We start from the raw sequence: 7,484 nt of genomic DNA on the forward strand, positions 1-7,484 counted from the left end.
TTGCTTCATTTCTTTAACTCATTAAATATGGATCGAATTTTCCTCGAAACTGGGATCATTTAGACGTTATCTAGCCTACTAGCAATGCGCTCTTTCAGTTCTTGAATGAGCCGTTCTCACCCTGCCGTCTCAGGTCAACCCGCTGTTTCTGAGATAAAAACGATGATGTGAAGAGGTCACGCTCGAGATGAATTCACCTCATCTTCCTCACTGAAAGCGCCGTTTGATTGTGTTAGTCAGACACCGATTAATATCATCCCTGTCCTTCATAGCAGATGCCAGTGATTCTCATGCAAATGCTGGCCGATTTTCTACTTAAAGAAACATTTATTTTCTTTAGAGCCGATGTCAGAGCCGCGAGTTAAGGGAAAATGAAGATTTGTGAGTGCATCTGCTGTAGCTAGTCCAGATGAACGGAACGGAGTTTTAGGTGAGAAGAGCTGAATTATGAGCACTCTGCAACAATCAGTTTTAGGCTACATTTTGAACGTCGATCAACTTCTTTGACAGGAAGCGTCCCACAAAACTGAGTAGGCTATGCGACTGTGTTAGTCATGCCTATGTAAATGGATATTTAGGAAGATTTCGTAGGCTACAAGAGCGCAAGCAGAGCGCAGAGTGAAGGGTATGATGTTTAAATGTTCGTAACTTTAATCAATAAAATAAGGTTAATGGATTATGATCGCGCATATGCATGAGGAAGATTGATGACCAACATTTTCTTTGCGTGCTTCTCGCTTTGACTAGAATAGGCTAATCAGCAAACATTGTAGTTTTATCTCTGATTCTGATCTCTTATATGGGGAAAAATTCAATTCAAATTCAGAAAAATTCAATTATAGACTCACAATAATTATCATTAACTTCTCTTATGTGGGGGAAAAATGCAATCCAAATTCAGCAAATTTCAATAGACACAATCATTATCGTTAACTGCTTGCATATTAAGTTGAATAAGTTGAAACGTGACAGTGAGGATAAGGTTGTTTGTTTTATTGTGATATCCAGCATCAGCAGCAAACGTTTCCACATAGGCTAATGGAGAACCACCAAATTAATTCCCATTTTCCTAATTATATTGCTCAACTTCCTTGCGATGTACGAGCAAATAATGACCTGTTTTCTCTTACACGCTGCACGGAACACATTAGTATTCCTGGCCACATCTCCCACGAAAAGCATTTCTGGGCTTGAATGAATTCATGAAGCACGTTTGTCCACTCACCTACAATCCAGAAGAAAGCAGAGGATGCTATCTAATGTTCGGTTATAAGATGCCTCTGCGTTCAGCTCAGTTTTGACAGATAGATCCACATCCGATTGAATGCCGAGCTTCAAAGGTATAGCACCTTCAATAAATTGCTCACAATTCCTCGAAGATTTCTTGCATGCAAGACGATGAATGAACGGTCGCCGCGCGGCTACAGGTAACTGATCTATGCAGCAAAATTCAATGCTTTATCGGTCAATGCCGGAGGATGGTCATTCACAAGCGCATATGCCAAGTGCACGGCACATTCCCCCAGTTCTCTGACACTGATAGCGGCTTGACATCACGCCTTTTCATCAGCAGCTCTCCGTTAGATCGTCATGCGCGCGCTTATTGCTCTCCTATGAAGGTTTTACGCGAGACTGGCACAGGAACCGAAGCCCAGCAGCGTTACAGTAGCAGCGCGTTTAAACCCAGCCCCCTGTGCTAGCACTCACTTACGACCGGCTCTATTTGCATGTCGCATGTTTTAACTGTTTCATTCTCTCAAAGATGGTCATTTTACAAATGCACAACTGAGGTGATTAGAAATGTGCATTTGCATATTTACATGTAATAACTCCGCAATATTCTAATCTCGCAATATTGGCTACAGTGAGCTGTTATAGCCTAGTGCAATATGTCTCAAGGCTATATTGTCTATAGTCATGGGATTATCTATCTATTTAGCTGCAGATTCCTTAATGGGATTAATTATGTTAAAATCAAAATAGCTGCAAACAATAATTTATTTGCAAGGCATAAAACGTACAAGAACAAAACTGTGGCACAATCACTTTGTTCAAAAACAACATGTGATTGACTAAATATGATCTATAAGCATTTTCAAAAACAGCATGGATGAAGATTTTGGGATATGATGTTTTATGAAGTTCATGCCTTTGACTTCATGTGAGAATACAGAAAAATTATAAGCAAATAATTAGTTTTTTTAACAGTTAATAAAAGGTTCCATCACAATATGTTACATATTTACAAGTACATTTGTTTTTAATTGTCTCTTATTTTACAAGCAGCTGCAAGTGTGAGGGAAATGCTAGCCCAGTAGTAATTTTGCTAGACAGTGCCATCTTTGGACAGAAGATTGCAATTACCTCATCTAAATCTAGTCAACAGGGGTTTAGTCAAGATATAATTATTATTATGGGTATTATATTATTGGTCCATAAACTATTATTACTTCTTAAAATAGCTAAAAAATTTAACATTGAGCATGAAACATTTATTTTAAGACACATGACTACAAAATATTGTATTGTTTATATATGAAACAAAATAATGCATAACATATTAAACTATATCTTGCAAAATAATTTAGTAATTAAAATAAACAATACAATATTTAATCAATCTAAATAACAATTAAAGTAAACCCATTAATTTCTTATGAAAAAAACGTAATTATAGAAACTTACAAACAACTATCCCTCTCTATCTTCAAAAAAATACATTGAAGTAATAAACTTTGATAGTATAGCCTTTTGTTTTGCACATAAAGGGAGAGAATGAATATTGCTATGCTTAAATTATTGTTACATGGATACATTTGTTCAGTAATACCATAATCATGTCCGTCCTTTATTTATGTGGCTTAATATAAAACAAACTGTCTTTGTTTCGACAGAAACCTACAGTATAATCACAAATATATTTCCGTGTAAAAGGAGAGCATCGTCACAATCACAAATCACTGCTAGCTATTCTTGTCTATGCTGATGTTCATTTCAGATAGTGTGTATGTGGAGATCTAGCTAAGGCACTTGATTCTGTGAGCCCAAATTTTGCTTCATAATGATCTGTGATGCTGCTTTCCGTAACCTGCATCTATATATAATCACAGGAGTTGTCCTTTTGCATTTCCTTCCAAAGGAATTAAAGGCTAAAACTTGTGTTTCATCTAAAATGAAATATTTTCCAGGATCACAGAGCCATATAACCCCAACAAATGATATTTGGCTGTCAGAGAGGATTAGTGGGCCATTAATAGTCTCTTTCTACAGTCAACGAGGTATTGCATCATCAATAGCTTTTTACAGACTACATCAATCTTTTCCTCATACTTTTAAGTTTATGGAGGGAAAAAAATAATCTCACATCTGACGGCAGGGAAAGTTGCTGGAGGTAATAGAATAAACACAGCCAGACAGGCTGCAGGATTGTGTCACATCTCCCAGCTGCACATCTGTCGCCGAATCTTTTAAAGTGGCATTCTACAATCGATAGTTTGATCGGTTAGCTCAAACAGAAATGGATTACACATTGGCCTGTCTTCTACATCTTTGTTCTTTAAAAGGGGACATTGCGGGAGCACTTATTCCATGATCCATCAATAATTTAGAGTGGGAAAAGAACCGGTGGCAGCCATCAAAAATATTGCAAAACTGCCAGAGGAGAAGAGCGCATCTACCAAGTCTTGTGTATAGCCTACTAAAAGCTGTGTGTACTCTTAAGAGAAGCAGGTCAATACCTGGAGGGCGTCCATATTGAACTTCCACTACACTAACTCTCAAATGCATCTTAGTCATCCACTGGTAATCAAATATAGTTTTTTTTGTTTCAATATGATTCACTGGTCATTATACAAGTAGAATGTTTAAATTAAGGGTAATTCAATTTGAATCGCAAAGTTAAAGCTCAATCCAGTTAGACTGAGCTGAACACTCATCTGCATAAAATGAGAAAACAATTGTTTTATCTATAAGTCATTAGTGCTGCCAAAATGTTTTGTAGAAAGTGTACACACAAATCTCTTATTAAAGAGCATTGTAGTGCACAATATATTTAGCCATGGTGTTCATGGCCGATGCGGGTTCATATTCGTCCTGCAGGTTCTAAAAGGTTTTTTTGCAGTGAATAGAAGAACCATTCCCCAAAGAAACTTTCACTTACACTACGTTCATAAAATAACTCTTTTTTTTCTTTTAATAATCTAAAGAACCTTTTTCCATTATAAAGATATAACCTAGAGCAATGGAAAGGTTCTTCATGGAACCATCAATGCCAATTAACAACCTTTATTTTTAAGAGTATGTGTCATGTCCTCTCTCTTTGCATAATCTCCTGCATTCTCTTATCCTGTCTTATTAAAAGGTATAAATTTGCAAACAATTTTTAATTGTGTTTTATGGGTCTATAAACCAGGCTTGTGCAAAATTCAGAATTTCAGATTTGGCCTCCAATTTGAATTTAATTGATTCTGCTCCACAGGAAGTTTGAATGACAGGTTGAATTTGAATGACAGTTGGAAGTTGGAAATGGAATGACAGGAAGAGGAATTAAATTCATAGCAATTCAAATAAATTCCACACAGTCACACAACAGAAAGAATGTGTTGAATCTCACATACATTCAGTGTTAGGAAGGTTACTTTGAAAATGTAATTGCTTACTGTTACAAGTTACCCATTATAAATGTGGTTTGGATTACTTTATTTGGATTAATTGATCAATGCAAAGCAATTTCCTTTTAATATGATTAGTAACTAATTGAATTACACATTTTACCTCAGTAATACAACTAAATACAATTACATTAATTTTGTAATTTAATAACATAATTTCATTACACGTGAGTCACTTCTCAACCCTGCATACATTTTGTTCTAAAATATAGATAGTGATAAAATGCTTTAAATAAATGACCCCCTCAATGTTGTTTAATTAGTTTGGTTCCAATGTTATTTTCATTTCAAAGTAATCAAATAACACAAAGTAGTTGTGAATGCAGTTATCATTTATTCCAATGCAAAACTCCCTGAGGAACAGTGTTGCATCTAATTCTCAATAGCTCCTCAAATGTTTTATCATTGAGTCTGCACTGTTCTGGTCTGAATACCTTTCCTGCAACACTAAAGATTCTCTCAACAGGTGCAGAGGAAGCTGGTATGGCAAAATATTTACATGCAAGTTGAGCTAGGCCAGGAAAACAGCTTTGGTTTTCTTGATTTACAATAAGTAATAAGTAAAAAGTGTGCTTGCATGCTTTTAAACATCCAGTGTTGGGGGTAACTCCTTACAAAGTAATGCCATAATATAATCACATTTGGCTGTAACTGAGTAATGTAACACATTAATGTTACTGTAACTGTTGTGTTGTGAGTTGAAGGTGTGTCTAAGCCCTTTATGAGCAATATGCCAGGCTCTTGCTGTTTTGCGCTATAATGTAATGAGTAATGAGTTAGAGAATAACAAGTAAGGTAATGCATTATGTTTTTTTAAGTGAATAATGTGTATTACACGTTCTTAAGAAGTGACCCCAACACTGATGATATCAAATATCAGTAGCATAATACCATCAAGAGATTGTTTTCAAAATAGAAGACTGTCTGTCTGTTAACTTTGAAATTTGAAGTAGCCTTGATGGAGCCACAGACTGGTGCACTGCAGTGCTTGCATATGGCTCTGTGGTTTCCAGGTGTTCTTGTTGGAATTGCTTTTTCAAAATGAACTAGTACAGATGACCTTTTAGGCCTGCTATTATTTTCCATGTAAAATCTATAAACGTTTGTAATCTGAAGTTGTAAGGGACTTCTGAAACTTAAAAAGTCCAGTGTTGACCATCAAAGAAGCTCAAACAAATGTCCACCTCAAATTGTTTGGCAACCATTTTAAATACCATTATGTATTTCCATTATGTTCCACAAAATTAAAATTACAATAAATCAAACTTAATTATTTGTTCTGTGAATAGCGCTTTTAACATTCATTGCTGGGGGAAAACATTTCCTGTTAATGTAATCTGTACAAGTAGTTCAAACTACTATAATTTATAGAATATGTAAAGCAATCATAACTGAAATATACTGTAAAGCTTCATTGTTAAACACTTCACTTAAAATATGTATATGAATTTCTTTGAATTTTTATTTTATTTTATTCTGCTGCTTTTAATTTAAATTCGAATTGGAATTATAGATCCTGTTTTTAACATCAATTCAAATTCAAGAATTGAATTGGAATTTAGGAGTCATTCTCAATTCAATTCTGAATTGTGCACAAGCCTGCTGTAAACATGGTATTTAAACATGCAGGAGTTTCAGACTAGATTAACTCGCATTCCTGTGGCTGCAATTACTCAAGTTGATGAAAAGGTAACATTTGACTGGCCATTTGAAGTTAGCTGACAGATGTGTGTGAATGGAGACTGCAGCTGTGTAGAAGAGAACACATGTCCCGTGTTAAAACCACTGCGCGGCTTGACTCAAGGTTGAGCTGAAGTGCCAGCCTTGGAACGAATGCTATAATTGGTAACATGAAACATTATCCCTGCCTGACCTTGGCCTTGGTCATACAATCTGAGCCTAATTACTGATGATTGCTGGACTCCGAGGGGCAGTGAACGCGCCCAAATCGGGTCCAACTTTCAGATGGTGAAAAAGTAATATGGATCTGAAATATTTCAGAAGACTCAATTAAAACATGTCAATTATGTTTGCTGGAAATCATTAGGTTAAGGGCAAGTGAAAGTACTTAAAATAATCTGTTTATAATTAATGTCGGTTTTCATTTTATCTGATGAAATACAAAAAAAATACATATACAGTATCTCACAAAATTGAGTACACCCCTCAGATTTCAGCAAACATTTTTGTATATCTTCTCAAGGGACAATATAAAGAAATGAAACTTGGATACATTTTAGAGTGGTCAATGTGCTGCTTGTATAGCAGTATATATTTACGGTCCTCTGAAAAAAACTCAACATACAGCCATTATTGTCAAAATAGCTCGCAACAAAAGTGAGTACATCCTAAGTGAACATGTCAAAACTGTGTCCAAAGGGTCAACATTTTGTGCGAGTTGTTATCTAGCACTGCCTTAATCCTCCTAGGCATGGAGTTCACCAGATCTGCACAGGTTGTTGCTGGGATTCTCTTCCACTCCTCCATAAAAACATCATGGAGCTGCTGGCTGTTAGACACATGGCGCTTCTCCACCTTCCGCTTGAGGATCACCACAGGTGCTCAATAGGGTTCAGGTCTGGAGACATACTTGGCCACTCCATCACCTTCAGCTTCCTCAGCAAGGCAGTTGTCATCTTGGAGGTGTGTTTGGGGTTGTTATCATGTCATTCAGCCCAGTTTCTGAAGGGAAGAAGAGTTGCATCATGTTCTGCTTCAGAATGCCGCAGTACATGTTGGAATCCATGTTTCCCTCAATGAAGCGCAGCTCCCCAGTACCAGCAGCACTCATGCAGCCCCAGACCATGATGCCAT

At 36.4% G+C, this 7,484-nt stretch overlaps 1 protein-coding gene across 1 annotated transcript in view; it reads right to left on the reverse strand.

Moving 5' to 3' along the window:
* plxna2 (plexin A2) overlaps positions 1 to 1,849 on the reverse strand; it is a 225,524-nt gene extending 223,675 nt beyond the window's left edge. The window contains exon 1 of the mRNA XM_077218389.1: positions 1,226 to 1,849. The gene's annotated coding sequence lies outside the window, so the exon portion shown is untranslated. The remainder of the gene's footprint in view (positions 1 to 1,225) is intronic.
* Between the last annotated feature and the right edge of the window lie 5,635 nt (positions 1,850 to 7,484).

This window comes from Siphateles boraxobius, unplaced genomic scaffold (assembly GCF_051911475.1).
Source record: "Siphateles boraxobius isolate OS27281-9 unplaced genomic scaffold, OSU_SipBor_1 77, whole genome shotgun sequence".
NCBI lineage: Eukaryota > Metazoa > Chordata > Actinopteri > Cypriniformes > Leuciscidae > Siphateles > Siphateles boraxobius.